At 45.8% G+C, this 24333-nt stretch overlaps 1 pseudogene; it reads left to right on the plus strand.

Annotated features, from left to right (window-relative positions):
• Nucleotides 1-24333, plus strand: part of LOC141055963 (uncharacterized) — a 231667-nt pseudogene that overhangs the window by 41993 nt on the left and 165341 nt on the right.

The raw sequence follows: 24333 nt of genomic DNA on the forward strand, positions 1-24333 counted from the left end.
TTTTCAGAGATCGTCGCACCCATTACTCAATTGATTTGGAAGAAGACGCCGATTGTTTGGTCACCACAGGTGCAACTGGTATTCTCTAAATTGAAGGATAAATTTACTTCGGCCCCTATTCTCTTGCATCCGGACCCAGATCGGGCCTTCATAGTGGAAGTGAACGTCTTGGACTGTGGTATAGGGCCCGTACTCTCGCAACGAACAGGTGAGAAAGATTTTCTTCACCCTTGTGCTTTTCTCTCCCAAAAGTTGTCACCTACAGAGAAGAATTACGACGTTGGGAATAGAGTTGTTGGTGATTATAACTGCATTTAAAGAATGGAGGCATCTGCTACAGGGGGCATCTCAACAGACTGTTGTGCTCAAAGACGTGCAGGAGGAATTCATCGTGGAAAAGATTATCGATTCCCGGATTCATAGGGGACGACTCCAGTATCTGGTAAAATGGCAAGGGTACTCGTCTGAAGAGAATTCCTGGGAACCTCTGGAGAATATTCACGTTCCTCGCCTGATCAGACAGTTCCACAACAGATACCCCAATAAACCAGATGTAAGATCGTCCTATTTTTCGGGATACCCCGCTTGTTTCTGGATCTACGTACCAAGGAAGGACTCTGTTGATTTACCCCTGCTCTGCACCCACCTCTGCTACAGTCTGCTCTCCTTTAGGAGCAGGCCCTGGGCCTCTGGACCCTGCATTGCTGGACTTGTACTCGCACCCTCAGTCTGTACCTCTACATCTGCATACACTTGAGACTGTTTAATTGCCTGCTTACCTGTAGAGTCGCAGTTTGCATGTGTTATCTGAAGTTCTTATCTCTGCAATAGATATTTACATCTTGAACTGTGATATACCGTGTTTGTCTTCATTTTGACCCGCATCATCGGCCTCCATAGAACTTTAGTATAAACGTATTACACCCGGACTGGATGATGACATTATCTACATATATTCAATGTTCAAAGCACAGGGAATATAATATACACCTGTTTGTATGGGATATGTGTTCATTCCCCTATTATCTACATATATTTCATCTTCATTCCCCACCTATAAATCACAGGGAATATAATATACACCTGTTTATATGGGATATGTGTTCATTCCTCTATTATCTACATGTATTTCATCTTCATTCCCCACCTATAAATCACAGGGAATATAATATACACCTGTTTATATGGGATATGTGTTCATTCCTCTATTATCTACATGTATTTCATCTTCATTCCCCACCTATAAATCACAGGGAATATAATATACACCTGTTTATATGGGGTATGTGGTCATTCCTCTATTATCTACATATATTTCATGTTCATTCCCCACCTATAAAGCACAGGGAATATAATATACACGTGTTTATATGGGATATGTGCTCATTCTCCTATTATCTATTCTATTATTTCTAAACACTGTTTTTCGGTGATTCCTTTGTATCCCCCTTCATACTGCACCCACACACACAAATGATACACCATTTGAAAGGTAAACTTGCCCCCTTCATCAAGAAATAGCCAAACAAACCACACATCCACGATTTGATCACAAAATACAGTTTAAACATTAATTTTCATAAACCTGCGGTAAGGAAAAATGATCTGCAGGTGGCACCACAGTACCCCAAAGCACACTACTAACACATTTGTAAACATGCACTGCTTTTTCGCTGATTTCTTCACCCACCACACTCAAATGATACACCATTTGAAAGGTAAGGTAAACTTGCTACCTTCAGCAAGAGAACAGCCAAACAAACCACACATTCATGATTTTATCACTAAATACAGTTTAAACATTCATTTTCATAAACCTGCAGAAAGACACAATGACCTGCAGGTGGCACCATAACCAGAAAACATTTTTTGGCCTCTACTTATCAAAACAATTTATTGTACTACCAATCTACATATATAAATACCTGTCTGTGTTCATCAGCTCATGAAATACATTTCCATTTGACCAGCTTGCTTTTTCTGAAATTGCCTGCGCCCCCGACGACCAATGTGTGAAAATTGTGCATGGGCCATGCTAGTCTACATATATTTCATGTTCATTCCCCACCTATAAAGCCCAGGGAATATAATATACACCTGTTTATATGGGATATGTGTTCACTCCCCTATTATCTACATATATTTCATGCTCATTCCCCACCTATAAAGCTCAGGGAATATAATTTACACCTGTTTATATGGGATATGTGTTCACTCCCCTGTTATCTACATATATTTCATGTTCATTCCCCACCCCTGCTCTATTATCTACATATATTTCATGTTCATTCCCCATCTATAAAGCTCAGGGAATATAATGTACACCTGTTTATATGGGATATGTGTTCATTCCTCTATTATCTACATATATTTCATGTTTATTCCCCATCTATAAAGCTCAGGGAATATAATGTACACCTGTTTATATGGGATATGTGTTCATTCCTCTATTATCTACATATATTTCATGTTCATTCCCCACCTATAAAGCCCAGGGAATATAATATTCACCTGTTTATATGGGATATGTGTTCATTCTCCTATTATCTACATATACTGTATATCATATTCATTTCCCACCTATAAAGCACAGAGAATATAAGGCTAGTTTCACACTAGCGTTTTGGAGCGCAGTGACGGCCTGCGCACGGCCGCCGCTAAGCCCCGCCCCCTGCCGCGCCCCGCCGGTAGCTCCGCCCACCGGCGCATGACGCTGCATGCGCCCTGCGTCCCCTATCTTTATCACAGGGGGCGCAGGCCGTGCCCAGTATGCGTTTGGCGGCGCATGCGTCCTTTTCACGGTGCGCCGACCTGCGCCAAACACAACCTGCTGCATTTTGGTTGCGTCGGCGCACCGTCAAAAAGGCGCATGCGCCGCCAAACGCATACTGCGCACGGCCTGCGCCCCCTGTGATAAAGATAGGGGACGCAGGGCGCATGCAGCGTCATGCGCCGGTGGGCGGAGCTACCGGCGGGGGCGCGGCAGGGGCGGGGCTTAGATGCGGCCGTGCGCAGGCCGTCGCTGCGCTCCAAAACGCTAGTGTGAAACTAGCCTTATATACACCTATTTATATGAGATCTGTGATGATTTCCTAATTGTCTACATATAAATCATATTCATTTCAATAATAATACATTTTCTATAGCGCCGACATATTCCGCAGCACTTTACATTTCAGAGGGGACTTGTACAGACAATATACATTACAGCATAACAATAATCACATAGATCATAGCAGATACCAAGAGGAATGAGGGCCCTGCTCGCAAGCTTACAATCTATGAGGAAAAAAAAAAAGATAGACACGAAAGGTGGGTGGTAACAATTGCCCTGATTGTATGGACCAGCCATAATGTTAAGTGTGTAACAGTACAGACACAGAGGGCTAATGGATGCATAAAGCATGTGGGAACATGATGCGGGGAACCTGGTTATGGTAAAACTTTTGACTGTGCCACACAGGGATAGTTAGGTTAATGTGTTGAGGCGGTAGGCCGGTCTGAATAAATGCGTTTTCAGGGCACGCTTAAGATTGTAGGGATTGGGGACTAATCGCATTGACCTGGGAAGAGCATTCCAAAGAATTTGCGCAGCACGTGTATAGTCTTGGAGTCGGGAGTGGGAGGTTCTGATTATTGAGGATGCTAACCTCAGGTCATCAGCAGAACGGAGGGCACGGGTAGGGTTGTAGACCGAAACGAGGGAGGAGATGTAGGGTGGTGCTCAGCCATGAGTGCTTTGTGGGTGAGGGTAATAAGTTTGTACTTGATTCTGGAGTGGATGGGTAGCCAGTGTAATGACTGGCACAAGGTAGAGGCATCGGTGTAACGATTGGTGAGGAATATGATCCTGGCTGCAGCATTCAAGACAGATTGGAGAGTGGAGAGTTTGGTAAGAGGAGGACCGATTAGAAGAGAGTTACAATAGTCGAGACGAGAATGAATAAGAGAAACAGTAAGAGTTTTTGCAGAGTCAAAAGTAAGAAAAGGTCGAATTCTAGAAATGTTTTTGAGGTGCAGATAACAAGAGCGAGCCAGTGATCAAATGTGGGGGGCAAAGGAAAGCTCGGAGTCAGGTATGACCCCAAGACAGCGGGCATGTTGCTGGGGAGTAATAGTGGAACCACATACAGAAATGGCAATGTCGGGTATAGGTACATTAGTAGCAGGAGGAAACACAAGGAGTTCAGTCTTTGACAGGTTCAGTTTCAGATATACTGAAGACACGATGTTAGACATAGCGTTTAGACAATCGATTGTGTTTTCTGAAAAGGCAGGTGTGATGTCAGGAGAAGAAGCGTATAATTGGGTGTCGTCAGCGTAGAGATGGTACTGGAAACCAAATCTAGTGATTGTTTGTCCAATAGGGGCAGTGTACAAGGAGAAGAGGAGGGGGCCTAGAACCGATCCTTGAGGAACCCCAACAGTAAGGGGAAGATGAGAGGAGGAGGAACCAGCAAAAGATACAGTAAAGGAGCGGTCAGAGATATAGGAGGAAAACCAGGAGAGAACGGTGTCCTTGATGCCGATGGAGCGGAGCATAGTGAGGAGGAGCTGATGATCCAAAGTGTTGAATGCTGCAGAGAGATCCTAGAGAATTAGCATGGAATAATGACCATTAGATTTAACTGTTAGTAGATCATTAGAGACTTTAGTGAGGGCAGTTTCAGTAGAGTGTAAAGAGCGGAAACCGGATTGGAGAGGGTCGAGAAGAGAGTTATCAGAGAGATAGCGGATCAGATGGGAGTGGACCAGGCGTTCCAGGAGGTTAGAGATGAAGGGAAGATTAGAGACAGGTCTATAGTTAGCGGCACAGTTTTGGTCGAGGGATGGTTTTTTAAGTAGTGGATGTATGATGGCATGCTTAAATGAGGAGGGAAAGATTCCAGATCATATCATATCCAAGATGTATAAGAAATCTATAATGCCTCTCCATGTCTTTGGACCTATAAGTTATATTCATTTTTTATTTATTCCTTTTCTTCATTCTTTTTAGCATGTGCCATATGGGGCTCATTAGACTGTATGGAGCAAGATATAGGGCTCATTCTGTACGGAGCAATATATAGGGCTCATTCTGTACGGAGCAATATATGGGGCTCATTCGGTTTGGAGCAATATATGTGGTTCATTATACTGTGTGGAACATGATATGGTGTCCATTATACTGTATGAAGCATTATATGGGGTACATTATTCTGTATGGAGCACTATGTGGTACACATAATACTGTATGGAGGACTATACTGTCCCGTTTTTGAGCTATTGATATCACTCACGTAATATAACAAGCGAAATCTTTGGCATTGTACTATACTTAAATTTCTCTGCCGTATCTGTGCATCATGTACTGTGGTATAGGTTAAAGAGGCCCACTGAGACTCTTTTACCCGGGGCCCACGAAAACCTGGAGTCGGCTCTGCCTGGGGCTTATGATCCCCTCACTGCATTAACTCCATTCTAGTCCATTCTGAAATGAGGAGCTCCTGTAATCAACTCCTCTCCGGTCACCTCAGGGCTGAGCTGTCTAGGTTGTAGACTAGGGTGAGATCCTCACTGCAGCAGAGGGAGCCTCACAGGAGCTACTCCAATCTAGACACAACATCAGCACAAAGCAGCCTCCTGCTATCAGCTTTGCAGTGAAGAAAGATGTCCCGCCTTTTCCTGTGACATCATCCTCTCAGTTGGTCACATGGGCATGACCTCATCACAGGTCCTGTGAACACAGAGCGGCCATATATGTGGAGTGCGGCTCTGCGGGTGGAGGTAGGTGCTGGAGATTCCCCATTCCTGGCGCATTAATACTAGAAATCTATTGCACAGGGGATATCGCAGCCAATTCCCACAAGAAGGATCCTGGAAACACAGAATTAGAAATTATTCTTTCTCCGCAGTTTCTATAGGGCTTAATACATTCTTGATTCCGGAGAGTAAGCTGTGTGCCCACGTTGCGTTTTTTATGCATTTCCACCACGTTTTTGCCTTTGCGGAAACTCTTAAAAACGAAAATAAAACGCACCCCCATGCAATCCTATGGGATTCCGCAGTTGCTGTGCCATTGCTGAGGATTTTTCCGCAGCCGAATCGCATAGCGGTAAAACCCGCAGCATGTCCATTATTTCTGCGGATTTACGGCGATTCCGCAGCAATAGAATTGCATTGAAACACTCACTTTACGCATGTGGCTATGCCCACCATGCGTAAAGTAAGCGCTTTATGTACGGATGGTACCCAGGGTCTGGAGGAGAAGAGACTCTCCTCCATGCCCTGGGTACCATATTCCTGTAAAAAATAGGAATATACTTACCCTCCGTCGGCCCCTGGAATCCCCCCGGCCCTCAGAGCACTGCAGGCAACTTCCGTTCCCAGCGATGCATTGCGCGAATAACCTCTGATGACGTAGTGGTCTCGCGTGATGCTACGTCATCAGAGGTCATTGTCGCAAGGCATCCCTGAGAACGGAAGTTGCCGGCAGCGCCATGAGGGTCGGGGGGATTCCAGGGGCTAACAGAGGGTAAGTATATCCCTATTTTTTATTTTTTTTTTTAATTATTTTTAACATTCTATCTTTTACTATTCATGCTGCATAGGCAGCAATAATAGTAAAAAGTTGGTCACACTTGTCAAGCACTATGCTTGACAAGTGTGACCAACCTGTCAATCACTTTTCCAAGCGATGCATTTCTGCAACATGGGCACATAGCCTAATAGAAATACGGCAGAAAACAGAGGAAGAAAGTTCAGAGAAGAAGCTTCATAGGAAGACATTGAAGTTACAGACGCTTTAACCCTTTGCAAGAAAGTGATTCCACCACTTTACTGAGTAAATCCCACCAGGACTGTAGCAGGTAAAGACCCCAATATCCACAGGTGTCCCTTCTAATTGGAGGGGAAACTAACACCTCTAAAAATCCTCAGGCAGTTCTGACAAACACAGAAAAGTGCCCCTTTATGGAGGGGACAGAAAGTCTGTTTAGTCACTTTAGCTTCATAGTATCAGCTCTAATCCAATGGTGAGAGAGCGATTTACCCTGAAGAGTCACAAATTGTGGGGTTGTTATAGAAATATTATATGTAGGTTTTTTTGTGTTGTCTCCTTATACAATGGGTATGGAAAGTATTCTGACCCCTTTATATTTTCACTCTTTGTTTCATTGCAGCCATTAGATAAATTTAAAAAAAAAAATCTTCTCATTAATGTACAATCTGCACCCCATCTTGACTGAGAAAAACAGAAATGGAGAAATTTTTGCAAATTTATTAAAAATGAAAAACTGAAATATCACATGGTCATAAATATTCAGACCCTTTGCTCAGACACTCATATTTAAGTCACAATGGGGTCCATTTCCTTGTAATCCTCCTTGAGATCATTATACTCCTTCATTTGAGTCCAGCTGTGTTTAACTAAACTGATAGAACTTGATTTGGAAAGGCACACACCTGTCTATATAAGACTTCACAGGTCACAGTGCATGTCAGACCAAATGAGAATCATGAGGTCAAAGGAACTGGCCAAGGAGCTCAGAGACAGAATTGTGGCAAGGCACACATCTGGCCAAGCTTGCAAAATAATTTTTGCAGTTCTCATGGTTCCTAAGAGCACAGTGGCCTCCATAATCCTTAAATGGAAGACGTTTGGGACCACCAGAAGTCCTCCGAAACCTGGCCGTCCAGCAATAATGAGCAATCGTTGGAGAAGACCAATGGTGAGAGAGGTAAAGAAGAACCCCAAGATCACTGTGGCTGAGCTCCACAGATGCAGTAGGAAGATGAGAGAAAGTTCTAAAAAGTCAACTATCACTGCAGCCCTCCACAAGTTGGGCATTTATGGCAGCGTGGCCTGACGGAAGCCTCTCAGTGCAAGACATATGAAAGCCCGCAAAGAGTTTGCTAAAAAACATGAAGAACTCCTAGACTATGAGAAATAAGACTCTCTGGTCTGATGAGACGAAGATAGACCTTTTTGGTGATAATTCTAAGCGGTATATGTGGAGAAAACCAGACACTGCTCATCACCTGCCCAATACAATCTCAACAGTGAAACATGGTGGTGGCAGCATCATGCTATGTGCGGGGTGTTCAGCTGCAGGGACAGGATGACTGGTTGCAATTGAAGGAAACATGAATGCAGCCAAGTACAGAGATACCCTGGATGAAAACCTCTTCCAGAGTGCTCTGAACCTCAGACTTGGCCGAAGGTTCACCTTCCAACAAGACAATGACCCTAAGCACACAGCTAAAATAGCAAAGGAGTGGCTTCAGAACAATTCTATGACCATTCTTTTTTTTTTTATAAACTGTTTTTTTATTTGCTAAAATTTTTTTTTTTTTTTAAAAACATAAACGTGAACGCTACATTTCAGGAAAAAGAAAAAGAAAAAAAAAAATTCATTTTCCATCAGATTTGACAAGACTTTTAGACAGGGGAGACGTAGGGAAAGGTAGGGGAAGGGAAGGGCATGAAGGGGTGTTTGACACATTTTGCATACAACACATCTAATCAGCATATCAAGGTATGTAAACTGTGCTCACTGTCGGTTAAGTTCAGTTGTTCACAAAAAGGTCCCAAGGTGACCATGTCCGTTGGTATTTTTCCAGCTGGTTATTGATACATGCGGTGAGGTACTCCAGTCGCTTTGTTTCCTGGATTCTCTGCTCCAGATCCTGAATAGTAGGGGGAAAAGTCTTCTTCCAGAACGAGGATATAAGACACTTCGCCGAAGTCCAGATATGTAGGAGCAGTCTGGCCGAGTCCCTTGAGATACCCATAGGTGGGACATTAAGAAGATAGTTGAATGGATCTAAAGCGACCTCAACCCCCAAAACTCTATGAATCAACCTCCCCACTTCTCTCCAAAATGGAGCCAGGACTTCGCAGTCCCAAAAAATGTGGGTAAGAGACCCGTTGTCCAGCGCACACCTCCAGCATTGGTCCGGTGTGTTGGGGAAGAGTCTATTCAAGACCTCTGGGGTATGGTACCAATGCATCAGTATTTTGTATTGGTTCTCTTTATGTGTGGTGCATATGGAAGTCTTTGCTGTCCTTTCCCAGATGGTCTGCCACAATTGTCTCGGTATCACTTTTCCCAGATACGTTTCCCATTTCGTCATGTACAAGTGCTGTACTTCCACATGTGAAGAGAGCATGTCATATAGTCGTGAGATTAATCCCTTAGTTGATGGGCCCTGCCTGCAGAGGCCCTCAAATGGATTAAGTTTGAGGAACGTAGTAGATTTGATCATTGATATGGCTAAGTGACGTATCTGGGCATATGTGTAGAAAGCTTCTTTAGGAAGTCTAAATTTTTCTAGTAGGGCCGCAAAGGGGAGTATTGCGTTGGTGCAGGGATCTATAATATCCACAAAACGAAAGAGTCTTGCCCGGATCCATGGGGTCGTCACACGGCTATCTGAACTGTTTTGTAAGGCTGTTGTGTATAGAAATGGCGTCAGTGAAGATTCGGTTGGTGCTAATGAGAAGGCCTTCCTGGCCATTCGCCACACTCGTCTCGTGAGTGCCATGGGCCCCAAGAGACTCGCATCTGTGGCATTTGAGAAATCCCCGAACAATAAGGCAGCCGGGTGGATAGGGGCTAGCCATCCCTGCTCCACCTCTCTCCATCTGTCCACTGAGGTCAAATTGGTCCAGGCAGGGACACGTCTCAGGTGTGTAGCTATGTAGTATTTCCATATATCAGGGAAAGCTAAGCCACCCAATTTTCTGGGAGACATCAACACCTTTTGGGCAATTCGGTGGCGTTTGTGAGCCCAGACATAGTTATTTAACAATTTTTGGATTCGCCGGATCACCAGTCTCGGGATCGGTATAGGTAGTGTCTCCAGCAAATATAGTAATCTTGGAAGTATCGTCATTTTAACGGAGGCCATTCTCCCAAAAAACGATAGATGGAGCTTATCCCACTTGGCCAGTGTTTTTTTAAAGTCTTCCAAAAAAGAGGGGAAATTATGGGAGTAAAGCGTTTTGTATATGTCTGTTAAGTGAATCCCTAAATATTTTAAATGGTCTTTTTTCCAGGTGTATGTAAATGCCGATTGCAGTGTTGCGATGGTCGATGGTTTTAGGTTAAGTGGCAGAGCCTCCGTTTTTGTATCATTAATTTTGTAGCCTGATAGGTTGCCATATTCGTTTAGAATTGAGTGTAGGTTGGGCAGGGAGATCAGGGGATTCCGTATTGTTAAAAGGACATCGTCTGCAAAGAGTGATAACTTATACTCGTGTCCCCCCACCTGAATTCCTTGAATGTCTGGGCTCTCTCTGATCTGTGCGGCTAGGGGTTCTATACAAAGTACGAATAATAGGAGGGATAGGGGACACCCCTGTCTGAAGCCATTATATATGGGGAAAGCAGATGATGACGCGTGAGGAAGCTTCACCGAGGCCCCAGGATTCGTATATAAGCCCTGGATAGCCTGCAGAAAAGGTCCCTCGATGCCAAATCTTTTAAGCGTGGCAAACAGGAAGGGCCAACCTAGCCTATCAAAGGCCTTTTCTGCATCGAGACTGAGAAGCAAGCCCTCCCCCCCCCCTGGCGGTTTAATGCATCTATGAGGTCTATCGTTCGTCTGGTGTTATCCCCCGCTTGCCTATTCAAGACAAATCCCACTTGGTTCCCATGGATCAGCCGCGGGAGGAACACTGATAGTCTGGTGGCCAAGATTTTTGCAAATATTTTTAAGTCTGTGTTTAGCAATGATATTGGGCGGTAGCTTGCACAGTTCGAGGGGTCCTTTCCAGGTTTTGGAATCACTGTTATGTGGGATTTCAGCATCAAGGTAGGGATCGGGTTACCACTGAGGAATGAATTAAATAGAGTTTGCATGTGGGGGATAAGTGTATCTTGGAATACTTTATAATAAAAATATGAGAAACCGTCCGGTCCCGGGGCTCTTCCATTTGGGAGTTCTTTGATTGCGGAACTCAATTCCTCCGTGGTAATTGGGGTGTTAAGTGTGTTAAGAGCTTCCACGTCTAGTGTTGGGAGTGATCGGATGGTGAGATATTCATTAATTAAATGGGTTCTTGTTTCTGGGTCTGCCGGAAGAGTTGAGGGAAGCGAGTACAACCCGGCGTAGTAGTCCCTGAAGGCATCTGCATGTCCCTGGGGGTCGTATGTCAGATGTCCTCGTGCATCCCTGATAACCAAGGGTGTGGATTGCGCCTTTCGGTCCCTAAGTTGTGCTGCGAGAAGGGAGTGGGCCCTATTACCCCTCTTGTAGTATCGCTGTTTAGTAAACGCCATCATTTTCTCCACCTTCCCGATCGCCAGATCCTTCAGCTTACCCCTTACAGTTACGATGGATTTTAATTTAGCAATGGAGGGTTTAGTGAGTATGTCTCGCTCTAGTGTTGCAAGCTGACTGGTGAGCTCCCGGTGTTGTCCCTCCGTGTCTCTTTTCAGATGGGATGCCAATGAAATGCAGTTACTCCTCATGACAGATTTGTGTGCCTCCCATAGGACAGACTGGGAGGAGACAGATCCCTTATTTAGTTGAAAGTAGTCCTCTAATTGGCCTTGTAGTTTAGTTTGGTACATGGGGACCTTTAGGAGATGATCATTAAGTCTCCAATGGCATACCCTCCTGGTTGGGGTAGAGTCACAAACATCCAACAACACGGGCGTGGTCGGACCAGGTAATCTGGCCAATCTCGGAATTCCCAGTGATGCGCATTGCCGGAAGATTCCCCAGGAAGGTGTCGATGCGCGTATGTGTGGAATGTGGGTGCGAATAGTATGTATATTGTCGGGAGGTGGGGTTTGTCACTTGCCATAAGTCAAAAAGGGCATGCTTGTGAATCAGAGCACGAAAGGCTTTTGCTTGCCTGGCTATGTGCGCTCCCGTCTGCCGGCCACTCAGCGAGTATCTATCCCTGACCTCTGAGAACGGGACATTAAAATCGCAACCAATAAACAATGTGGAAGGGAGCTCCCGAGTAACCTTATTTAGGACCCGCTCAAGAAAAGGTATTTGACCTACGTTTGGGGCGTATATGTTGCATAGAACAATTGGGGCTCCTCTCAGTTGTCCGGTCAGAATGATGTATCGACCCTTGGGATCTTTAATAGTCTTAGTGATTTGAATTGGGCAACCATTGGCTATGAGGATAGCCACTCCTGCTCTTTTTTATATCACACGTAGCCGTGTATGCTGTGGGAAATTTACCCCGTGCAAGTGAAATTAGCCTGTGTCGTCGTGGTGGGTTTCCTGTATAAACGCCACATCTGCCTTTGAGGTCTTTAACTCCTGTAGGGCTAATCGCCGCTTAACATTGGAGTTAAGCCCTTTATCATTTATAGTTATTATACGAATCATGGTCTATGACCATTCTTGAATGGCCCAGCCAGAGCCCTGACCTAAACCCAATTGCGCATCTCTGGAGAGACCTGAAAATGGCTGTCCACCAACGTTCACCATCCAACCTGACGGAACTGGAGAGGATCTGCAAGGAAGAATGGCAGAGGATCCCCAAATCCAGGTGTGAAAAACTTGTTGCATCATTCCCCAGAAGACTTATGGCTGTACTAGCTCAAAAGGGTGCTTCTACTAAATACTAATAAAAGGGTCTGAATACTTATGACCATGTGATATTTCAGTTTCTCTTTTTAATAAATTTGCAAAAATTTCTACATTTCTGTTTTTTTCAGTCAAGATGGGGTGCACAGTGTACATTAATGAGAAAAAAATGAACTTTTTTGAATTTACGAAATGTCTGCAATGAACCAAAGAGTGAAAAATTAAAATGGGTCTGAATACTTCTGCTCTCTAGAATCCCAGAGTGTATATCAGCCATATCCCTCCTTCTTCTCCTCTCCCTTCCTCAAACTCAATGTGGACAAATCTGAACTAATTATCTTTCCTCCATCTCGCATACCTTCCTTACCTGATCTATCTATCACAATAAATGAATTCACACTTTCCCCTGGACCGGTAATCCACTCCCTTGGAGTAACCCTTGACTCTGCCCTGTCCTTCAAACCACATATCCAAGCTCTCACCACCTCCTGTCGCCTCCAGCTCAAAAATGTTTCCAGAATCCGTCCTTTCCTGAACCCTCACTCTACCAAAATGCTTGTGCATGCCCTAATCATCTCTTGCCTCGACTACTGCAACTGTGGCCTACCTTCTAACACTCTTGCCTCCTTCAGTCCGTCCTTAACTCTGCTACCCGACTAATTAATCTCTCTTCTCGCTACACTCCTGCTTCCCCTCTTTGCAAATCCCTTCACTGGCTCCTAATTTCCCAGCGTATCCAATTTAAACTACTAACACTGACCTACAAAGCCATCCATAACCTTTCTCCTCCGTATATTTCCGAATTAATCTCTCATTATCTTCCCTCTCAAGACCTCCTTCTCTCCTCCATGCTTATTCGCTCCTCAGCCAATCGCCTCCAAGACTTGACTCGAATATCCCCCATCCTCTAGAATTCATGGCCCAACACGTCCGGTTATCCACCACATTTGAATCCTTCAAACGGAACCTGAAAACCCATCTCTTCAAAAAAGCTTGCAACCTGTAATGACCACACGGCCACCTCAACATCATCGGAGCAACTGCAATCCCCGACCTACTGTCTCTTTCCCAAAAATCCTGCAGAATGTAAGCCCGCAAGGGCAGGGACCTCTTCCCTCTGTACCAGTCTGTCATTGTTAGTTTTGTTTACTATAAGTAATATTTGTATTTTGCTGTAACACCATCTCATTTACAGCACCATGGAATTAATGGTGCTATATAAATAATAATAACACTTAACGTACCCACTGTAAGAATTACAATGGTTATGCTCATTTTCCAGTGATGATTGCAAACGTTCCAACTATTAAAGACGGGAACCAAGGAAACATGTATTCCTTTCATAGTATGGGGCCCCTTTCCTGGCCCCAAACACAGTATAATGTTCCCCCAGTACCGCCATCCCTCCACATACAGTATGATAGTACAACATACCCCAGCCAATATAATACCACCCAAAAGCACTTGATAATACATCCTCATTCTTGATGAAGTATAGTGCCCCTTTCTTTTCTCAGACTCAGTATAATGTTCCTACAGTACCGCCATCCCCCCACACTCTATATAATGTTCCCACAGTACTGCCATACCTGACACAGTATATTTCCACAGTACCTTCATCCCCCAACACACAGGATAATGTTCCTATAGTACTGCCATCCATCCACACACAGTATAACCTTCCCACAGTACTGCCATCCCCCCTCCCACACAGAATAATGTTCCCATAGTACCACCATCCCCCCCACACAGTATAATGTTTCCACAGTATCTCCATCCCCCAACACACAGGATAATGTTCCCACAGTACCGCCATCCCCCAACACACAGGATAATGTTCCCACAGTGCCAGTACCATTATCCCCCCACACACAGTATAATGTTTTCACAGTACCGCCATCCATCTACACACAGTATAATGATCCTATAGTACTGCCGTCCCCTCACACACTGTATAATGTTCACACAGAACTAGCTTCCCCCACACACTATATGTTCCCACAGTACTGCCATCCCTCCGCACACCGTTTTCTATTCTCACAGTACTGTCATAACCCACACACAGTATAATGTTCCCACAGTACAGTCATCCCCCACACACAGTATACTGTTCCCACAGTACCGCCATCCCCCCACACACAGTATAATGTTCCCACAGTACCACCATCCCCCACACACAGTATACTGTTCCCACAGTACCGCCATCCCCCACACACAGTATAATGTTCCCACAGTACCACCATCCCCCTCACACAGTATACAGTTCCCACAGTACCGCCATCCCCCACACAGTATAATCTTCTCACAGTACTGCCATCCCCCCATATATAGTATAATGTCCCTATAGTACCACTATCTTCTCACGCACATAATCTTCCCACAGTACTGGCTTCCCCCACACACAGTATAATGTACTCAAAGTACCTCCATACTTAATTTTATTTTTTAACATTTTAACACCTGTTTTCTTTGGTGTTTTTCATGTAATGTAGTGAAGCATATGAACAAAATGCTAAAAAAAACCATTATATCCAGAGAAATAAACAGCAATGTACATGAAGATATTGGCATTAGTGATGAACAAGCGTGCTCAACACTGTTCGTTACTTGCTCGATCATCAGGGTGCTCGAGGTGCTAGTTACTCGAGGAGCATTTTTGAATGCTCGCATGCAAGCTGGAGTGCCCACCCCACATGTTTGGCGCTTGTTAGACAACCAATAGATGTGGGGCTTGCCAGCCAGTCACTGTAATGCTGTAGCCATTTTAGTTGTGGCTTTACTGTGATTGGTTGGCTACTTAGCGTTATCGGGTCTATATAAGCCATTCTCGGAACAGTGTACAAGTGGGACACAGACAGAGCAGGGAGAGAGGTGCTGCGCTGCTGAGTTAAGGACAGCGTTTTAGCTGCGTATAGGCAGGGATTAGACATCATTAATATTTCAAGTGCAATAACAACCCTTACAATTATAATCAATTATAGAGATTGTGTCGAAGGTATAGAGTAGGATAGGATAGGGTTAATTGCATGCCCTTTCTGCTGCAACTCATGCCAAAAGTCCTTCTCAGGGCTAATAATATTCTTTTTGCTGTTAATCCTGCAAATTGCTCTGATGAGGGAAATGTTATATGCCATTTATACTGCGCCAGTTTTGCATCGAAAGCATACAGCCAGACTCCTCCATATCTGAAACGTCAACATCAGTCGCAATCTGGAACCATTGCAGCACTGCCTCGGCTTAGTGGAAACAGGCTCTGCTGAAGCTAATACTGTGTGCTTAGGTGACAAACTGCACACCACCGCAGAAACAGACCAGACTGATCTGTGGCCGTCTCCGCTGAACTTACAAACAGGCATGGTCATGTATGACAATGGCCGTAACGTGGTGGAAGCTCTGAATCTTGGCAACCTCGCACATGTACCAATCGCACATGTACCATGCCTGGCCCACGTACTCAACTTAGTGGTTCAACGGTTTCTTAAAACCTACCCAGATATGCATGACCTACTTGTGAAAGTACGCCGGTTGTGTGTCCATTTATGAAAGCCAGCTATATAGCTCCCGCCATCCTGGAAGTGCTGCAGCAGCATATTTGCAACTTCCAGCTCACGGATTGGTGTGCGATGTCACCACTTGTTGGAACTCAATGTTACATACTGTATGTTGGCAAGCAGATGCGTAGCTAGTGGTTCAACTCGGGGGGGGGGGGGGGGCAAAACATCTGAGTGGGCACCTAACAGTAGGGCATATCATTGGAGCAACCTGCACAACCGCACATGGGCGCAAGAGGTAAGGGGGCCCATATCTACCTCCAAAGAAGGTTCAATTTTGCATTTTTAGGAGCTCTTGGGCTGCAAAGGGCCCATATATTGTTCTTGCACGGGGCCCTTTCTGTCTGTCTCCTTGTGGCCCCTGACCAGGTAATCATGATTATAACTATGGTGGTATAGGGGAACCTCAGGAGATGACCACACTGTTATTGAAAATAAATCTCCATACAAACCCCAACACTGATATTACCGCCTTATGGTGACATATAGTGGTAGATGCCAGTCCTGCAGAACATATAAGGCTAGTTTCACACTAGCGTTTTTGAGTGCAGCGACGGCCTGCGCACGGCCGCCAAGCCCCGCCCCTGCTGCGCCTCCGCCGGTAGCTCCGCCTACCGGCGCATGACGCTGCATGCGCCCTGCGTCCCCTATCTTTATCACTGGGGGCGCAGGCCGTGCGCAGTATGCGTTTGGCAGCGCATGCGCCTTTTTGATGGTGCGCCGGCGCAACCAAACTGCAGCAGGTTGCGTTTGGCGCAGGTCGGCGCACCGTCAAAAGGACGCATGCGCCGCCAAACGCATACTGCGCACGGCCTGCGCCCCCAGTGATAAAGATAGGGGACGCAGGGCGCATGCAGCGTCATGCGCCGGTAGGCGGAGCTACCGGCGGAGGCGCGGCAGGGGGCGGGGCTTAGCGGCGGCCGTCGCTGCGCTCAAAAACGCTAGTGTGAAACTAGCCTAAGAGATTACAGTACAGTTATAGATGGTGACTTACAGATAACGTTCTTTCAGGTGGAGCCATTCACTTTTCCCGTCTTTTCCATCTGGCCCAGAACATCATGTCGACTTCTCCAGCCCGGACTCATCTGCAGAGATTACAACAGACACATCTAACTTCTCACATTTCCAGCACCGTTCACATGTAGAATCATAGTCCTCGTTTCCAACCCCCTGCTCAATGCAGGATTCACTAAATCATCCCAGACAAATGTCTGTCCAGCCTCTGAAGACATCCATTGAAGGAGAACTCACCACCTCTCGTGGCAGCCTGTTCCACTCATTGATCACCCTCACTGTCAAAAAGTTTTTTCTGTTATCTAATCTATATCTTCTCCCTTTCAGTTTCATCCCATTGCTTCTTGTGTTTCCATGTGTAAATGTATTCCCAACCTGCACAAACTCCTCATCCTGCTGAAACCCCAATACTGAGCCGCTGCTGCCGTATGATTCCCTATTACTGCACCTGCTGTGTGGTGCAAAAACAGAGCTCCTCCTAGTGCCCAACATAGTAATGCCACCACTGTGCCCCTTACATCGTAATAATGCCTCCTTTGTGATCTCTAGATGGTAAAATTGCCTCCAAGAAAATGTTAATGTCCTGTGCATGTACCCTCCACATTTTGTCCCTAGAAAGTAATAATACTTTGATATAACAATAATGTTTAAGTGCCCGCTTAACATTTAATTATGTCCCTTATGTTCCCCATTTACAACTCCCCTATATACAGTATGGTGAGCCCACAGCTCCCCTCTACACCATATGATGATCCCACAGCTCCCTCATACACCATACCATATGATAATCCCACAGCTTCCCTATACAACATATGATGATCCCACAGCTCCCCTATACAAAGTATGATGCTTCCACAGCTCCCCTATACACTGTATGATGTTCCCACAACTCCCCTATACAAAGTATGATGCTTCCACAGCTCCCCTATACACTGTATGATGCTCCCACAATTCCCCTATACAAAGTATGATGCTTCCACAGCTCCCCTATACAACATATGATGATCCCACAGCTCCCCTATACAAAGTATGATGCTTCCACAGCTCCCCTATACACTGTATGATGTTCCCACAACTCCCCTATACAAAGTATGATGCTTCCACAGCTCCCCTATACACTGTATGATGCTCCCACAATTCCCCTATACAAAGTATGATGCTTCCACAGCTCCCCTATACAACATATGATGATCCCACAGCTCCCCTATACAAAGTATGATGCTTCCACAGCTCCCCTATACACTGTATGATGTTCCCACAACTCCCCTATACAAAGTATGATGCTTCCACAGCTCCCCTATACACTGTATGATGCTCCCACAATTCCCCTATACAAAGTATGATGCTTCCACAGCTCCCCTATACACTGTGTGATGATCCCACAGCTCCCCTAGCCACAGTATGGTAGGCACACAGCTCCCCTATATATAGAATAATGTCCCCACTGCTCCTCCAATACACAGTATAATTGTTAATAGCATTCTGACACCGTGCAGCGCCAGCACTGAGAGCTCCTCTGCAGGGAGGAAATTACCTTTATTCCTCCCAACAACCTTGCTCTTCCAGTCATAGGGGTTGCGCTGGCACAGTTTCAGTCACAGCTCTGTGTATAGAAAGTGGCGGCTGTAACAGCACCACGGCACTGACTGCCAGCCGCCTCAGCCCCGTCTGCCATCCAGTAACTACCCTACTGGTGCCCCTATAAATAATAATGCTTCTTAAGTGCCAATGAATATTTAACTGAGTCCTCCTATGTACAGTAATAATGGCCCCAGCATCGCTGATGTGAGCAGGGGGGTGGTGTGATGACTGGTTCGGCTTCTCCCAATTCTCTTCTGTTGGGAGAAGTCAAACTTATCTAGTCGACACATGCAAATAGCAAACGTGGTCGCATGACCACCTGATCGGACCAGTGGTATTGGGGTCTTGGGGTCTCATGACAGCAGGTGCACCATATCATGATTTGGCCGCCGTCTGTAGTCTCAGAGTGACTGCAGACAATTATCCCCAGTCTTTAATAACTTTATAATAATTATGAAATTATTACTATATTTTCCAGCGTATAAGACGACTGGGCATATAAGACGACCCCAACTTTTCCAGTTAAAATATAAAATCTTCTTAAAAGTCGGGGGTCTTCTTATATGCTGTGTGTCATCTTATAGGGCGGGTGTGGACCAATCTGCATATGGTGGGGGGGGGAGTGGTCCCGATGACGAAGGGAGGGGGCGTCTCACAGGGAAGGTGTAAGAGGAGTTATCCCTCTTTTACCTCATTGTGGCAGCGGTGCTATCTGAGGGTCTCTGTGCTGGGGGGCGGTGGCTCCTCTTTGTGAAGCATGGGGGCGGCGGCGGCTCTTTGTGCAGCGTCGGGGCTCCGCCGGCATTTCCTCAAAGCCCGGAGGCCCAGGCAGGTCCATTGCTGCGATGCAGTGGCCTCCGGGAAAATGGCCGCTGGGGGCAGCGCATGCTCAGATTCAGATCTCGTCCTGAGTTCTCGGGAGACATGCCCAAACTAAATGAATCTAATCAATTCCATCCTCACTTACTGATGAAGTTTGCAGGCACAGTGAGGCAGGACCAGAAAGTGTCCAGTTTTAGGCGAGGAGGGCACTAGGACCCAGCGTGCCTGAGCCAGAGTCTGCACAGAGAGAAAGTAACTGCTGCCAGGAAGGCGCTTCTTGAGTGAGATAGCAGCACACTGCAGGGACTGAGTCTCTGGCTCTGCAATCTGTCGCTGTGCAGTCACTTAGACAGGTGAGCTGGCATTGTGCTGCTCTCTCCCTGTGCCTCATGACATAAGCGACTGTGCCTCCCGGAGGGCCCCTTCATATGATGGGGCCCGGGAAAATGGCCCCCTCTGCCCCCCAGTAGCTACACAACTGTTGGCAAGGCTTTGTAAGCAGCCGAGAGCAGTAGTTAAATGCCAGATACAACATGCCTGTTGGTATTCCCGTCAATGTCCGCACATAGGACCTACTGTATGAGTAGCATGGATGTCTGACATCTGTGCAGTTCTCCAAAACTTTGAGAATTCAACCAAGATGGTGAGCTGCAATGACGCCACAATCAGTGGAACCATCCCACTTCTCTGTCTACTGAAACCCTCACAATTAAAGAGGAGGCTTTGGAGGCGGAGCAAATTAAGATGGAGCAAGAAACTATACAGGGTAATGTTACACAGCCCAGCCTCACCTCAGCTCCTTAACGCGGATTGGATGATATTGAGGAGGAGCAGGAGCTGGTTGCCTGCACTACTCACACCACCTTCATCCTGTTGTAAGATAGCGCTCATTTTATGTGTTGGGGGACACTCACTTGGCAACTAAATTAAGACACACAGGAACGGTTTCTCACTTAACAAACAATCCGGTTTATTAGACACAGCATAAGACAGATAGAGTACAGTCCGTTTCATTACATTCACAAAACATAGTAAGGCAACAGTCTGTTCATGTAGCAGATACACCTCTCTGCCTTTCTTACAACCCCCTTGTCTGAGGTTACCTTCCAGGAGCTCCTCTCCACACGCTGACGCCTTGTCAGTCCTGGCTTCCAGGGAAGCTGCCTTACTGGGATTACTGTCCGGACGATGACTTGCTCAACAGATCAATCCCGACAGTTCCTGACCCTCAGAAGGTCAGTAGTTTCCCCAACACAGTTAGCCGTCACAGGCTCTGCAGATACATGGTCTCATCATGTGCAATTCTGGAAGTCTGTCCTCTTGTAGGACCTTCCAACACAGAGACCATGTGATCACACCACAGTCTCATTATAACGTATGAGACCCACGCCTTAATGGGAAGTGTGTGGCTAGCCCGACTAGCCCAGCTCTCCAGCTAACCCTGTAAGCCCAGCCCCTTATGAGCTAAATAAGGCTCATGGAACTACAGGTCCCAGAGCAACATTTCAGGCTTACAGTGCAGAGGACCTCCTCCTCTGCGACAAATACCGGCCATTAACCACTATGCTGGTCACTGTCTCACACCGTCTGTTCAGCATGGATGGCCTGAAGATGAAGAGGAGGCAAAGATGGACAGTTGTCCTCTTGGTGAGGACAAGGAAGTTTTGGCAGTCTGGCACAAATGGCTGAGTTTATGTTCCGCTGCCTTTCCCGTGATCCTTGCGTTGTATGCATTTTGGCCAACACTAATTAGTTGGCCACCCTTCTAGACCCATGCTACAAGGAAAACATTCCATCTCTCCTTCCTATGGCTGAAAGGTCTAATAAAATGTTGCAGTACCAGAAGGCCCTAGTTGAAGAATTATTAAAAACCCTGGTGGCATAGGTCACAGTTCCTTGGACAAGGAAGAATTAGAGATGAGGGAGACACACACCAGATGAAGCAGAGGCAGGGAACACTATCAAAGGTCTGGGACAGTTTTCTCAGACAGTCCCATCACCCATGCCCTAATTCGTGGGGTACTATGACAAAGAGGGAAAAGTTTTGGAAGATACTGAAGGAGTACCTGGCCAACCGTACCAGTATTCTCTGTGATTCCCCTTTGCCTTACAACTATTGTGTATCCAAACTAGACACTTGGCATGAGCTATCTATCATCAGTGGGGTTTTTTTCTTGTCTGTTCCCATGCACCCTTTCCCACCGAAACGTGGGTATACGCTTCAGGATTTCGTCTTTTTTGTGTCGTCGTCATCCTTCTCCAACAACACCACAATATCAACAGGGTGATCATGCTACCCTCACTATAGATATAGATTTTTTAAGGGTGTTAATGCCCACATTAAGAATTTTTAGTGGCCTACCGCTAACATTCTGTGATATATATGTATACCCCTCGGGGTAAATGTTTCTCATCCCATTCACTTAGTGCATGCACATTACCAATGTAGGATACTCACTCCTTAATAACGGGAACAAAATGTTTTCTGAGGCCCTCCACTACATCTCTTCAATGGGGTATTGGAGTTCCTCCTAATTTTTGTCATCCCTTGCAGTTAGTGCATACGCTTTACCAGTCTAGGAGACTCACTCCTTAGTAATGGGGGAAAAATGCTTTTCTGAAGCTCTGCATTCTAGTTGAGGGAACATTTATTAGTATATGATCCAGTGCTTTGTTGTAGGCTGTCAGTTGGTCGTCATATAGGGACACTTCTTACACTGCATACAGGATTTCAAAGCCAGGACAGGAGAGTTTGTACAGTAAGTGCAGAAGATCCTGGTCTCCTCCATGTCAGGCTAAGTAGATGCGTAAGCTCCACTATATTCCCCAGTAGTGTTGATGAAATAACAGTCCTTGATGCTGCTACATTAAACTAATAGCTTTTCTCATTGCTAATGTAAATAGATTCTATTCTTTAATAATACCGCTCTCATCTGCAATTCGTGTAGGGAGAGTTGTCGCAATTGAGATATTAGCATATTACAGGCATTTATTCAGGGATTATTGCCTTATAAATCATAATCTTTGCTGCTGCAACCTAAAAAAATCTTTTTGGGGCCATTCCAAATCCCTTTTTTATGCTTCAATAATACCGCTCTTATCTGCATTTCGTCTAGGGTTAGCTGTCTCAGGAGGGATAACGTATGGCAGACATCTAATCAGGGATTATTGCATTATAAATTCTAATTCTTACTGTTGCTTTTTCCATACTGTAATCAAGCGGTGTCCACGCTGTGCAGTGATGAGGCAGTGACCCAAGCGAGTTTAAAACAAAACATGTTTAATGTCCAAAACTCACAGTGCTCAGCATGCTGTATCCTCTGGATCGCAGCCGGGAAAAACACAAAACAATCTGGGACCGGTTGCCGTGAGTGACCACATGGCCATCTATGCAGGGGTGCCAGACCTTTTGGCTCCGCTTGGCCCTGTGCTCTGCAGACCAACTGCTCTGTCTGCTTGCAGGACCAAAACTGAGACACCCAAAACCCTTTTGCAGGGTTTTTTTCCTTTCCTCCAGACCAGCCCCACTACCTTCCAGCAGTCCATTTAAAAAATAAAAGCCCATACCTGTTTTTCCTGAACAATTCCTTGATCACATAACTTGACCAAGTTCACACTCACTTTTATTCTACCTTATGACTCACAGGCACTCCAGCGGATCAAATACACTTCTGAGCGCATCCTGGGGGACCCTCAAATATGAAACTCGTCACTGCCTCACATACTCCCCCCTCTGTTCAAACTTGTGGCGTTGAACATTTGTCACCATACAGGGGGCCCGTGACAGGGCATCCGCATTTCCCTGTGACTTCCCCGTCCGATGTTCCACTGAGAAACTGAAGTTTTGTAGGGACAAGAACCATCTGGTAACTCGGGCATTCCTCTCTTTTGCATTTCTCATCCAAACGAGGGGTGAATGGTACGTTACCAAACGAAACTGACACCCGAGCAAATAGTACCGTAGGGACTCCAAGGCCCATTTAATTGCCAAGCACTCCTTCTTCACTACGCTATAATTTTTCTCTGCCGGGGTCAGTTTCTGGCTGAAATAGGTGACTGGATGCTCATCCCCGTTCACCTCTTACGACAGCACCGCTCCTAGGTCTACCTCTGAGGCATTGGTTTGCACAATAAGAGTTTTCTTGAAGTTGGGGCTGATGAAGACCAGATGTCCACACAACGCCGACTTCAGAGACTGGAAAGCTTCCTCCGCTTGAGGATTCCACCGGACCATCACCGTCTTCTTACCTTTTAACAGGTCCATTAGGGGTGCTGATTTCCCAGCAAAATTGGGTATAAATCGACGGTAGTACCCAATAATGCCAAGGAATGCCCTCACTTGTTTGGTACTTAAGGGCTTGGGCCAGTTTTGAATGGCCTCCATCTTGTTCACTTGGGGCTTGATAACCGCGCTGTTGTGAACTCATTTTCTGGTCTGCCTCTGGTTTCTGGTGAGGGAGCTGGTTGTGCTTACAGAGGAGTTGTGAGTTCTCTTCCCGGGCTCCTTCTGGTGGTGGCAGGAGGTAGTGAAGCTGATCTAATTAACAGAGACCTGCCACCTGATAATGAGGAAGAGGAGTGGACATCTGGAGTCTCAGACTGGATTTAAGACAGCCGACTCTCTATTCCCATGCTGGTGATTTTTTCCTGCCTCCTGAGGTCTTAGTTTCCAGCTCAGTTCCTGCCTTCTCAAGCTAAGTTGTCTTTGCTAATGTTCACATTTGATTTGGTTTGGTCTATTCAGTTTTTTGTGTGGTCAGCCAGCCCCGGCTGGGGCTGTGCTGAATTTCCACTCTTATATCACTGTATGTGCCAGTTTGCTTTTAGT

The sequence above is a fragment of the Dendrobates tinctorius genome, unplaced genomic scaffold, assembly GCF_039654945.1.
Source record: "Dendrobates tinctorius isolate UK_male_01 unplaced genomic scaffold, ASM3965494v1 ptg000192l, whole genome shotgun sequence".
NCBI lineage: Eukaryota > Metazoa > Chordata > Amphibia > Anura > Dendrobatidae > Dendrobates > Dendrobates tinctorius.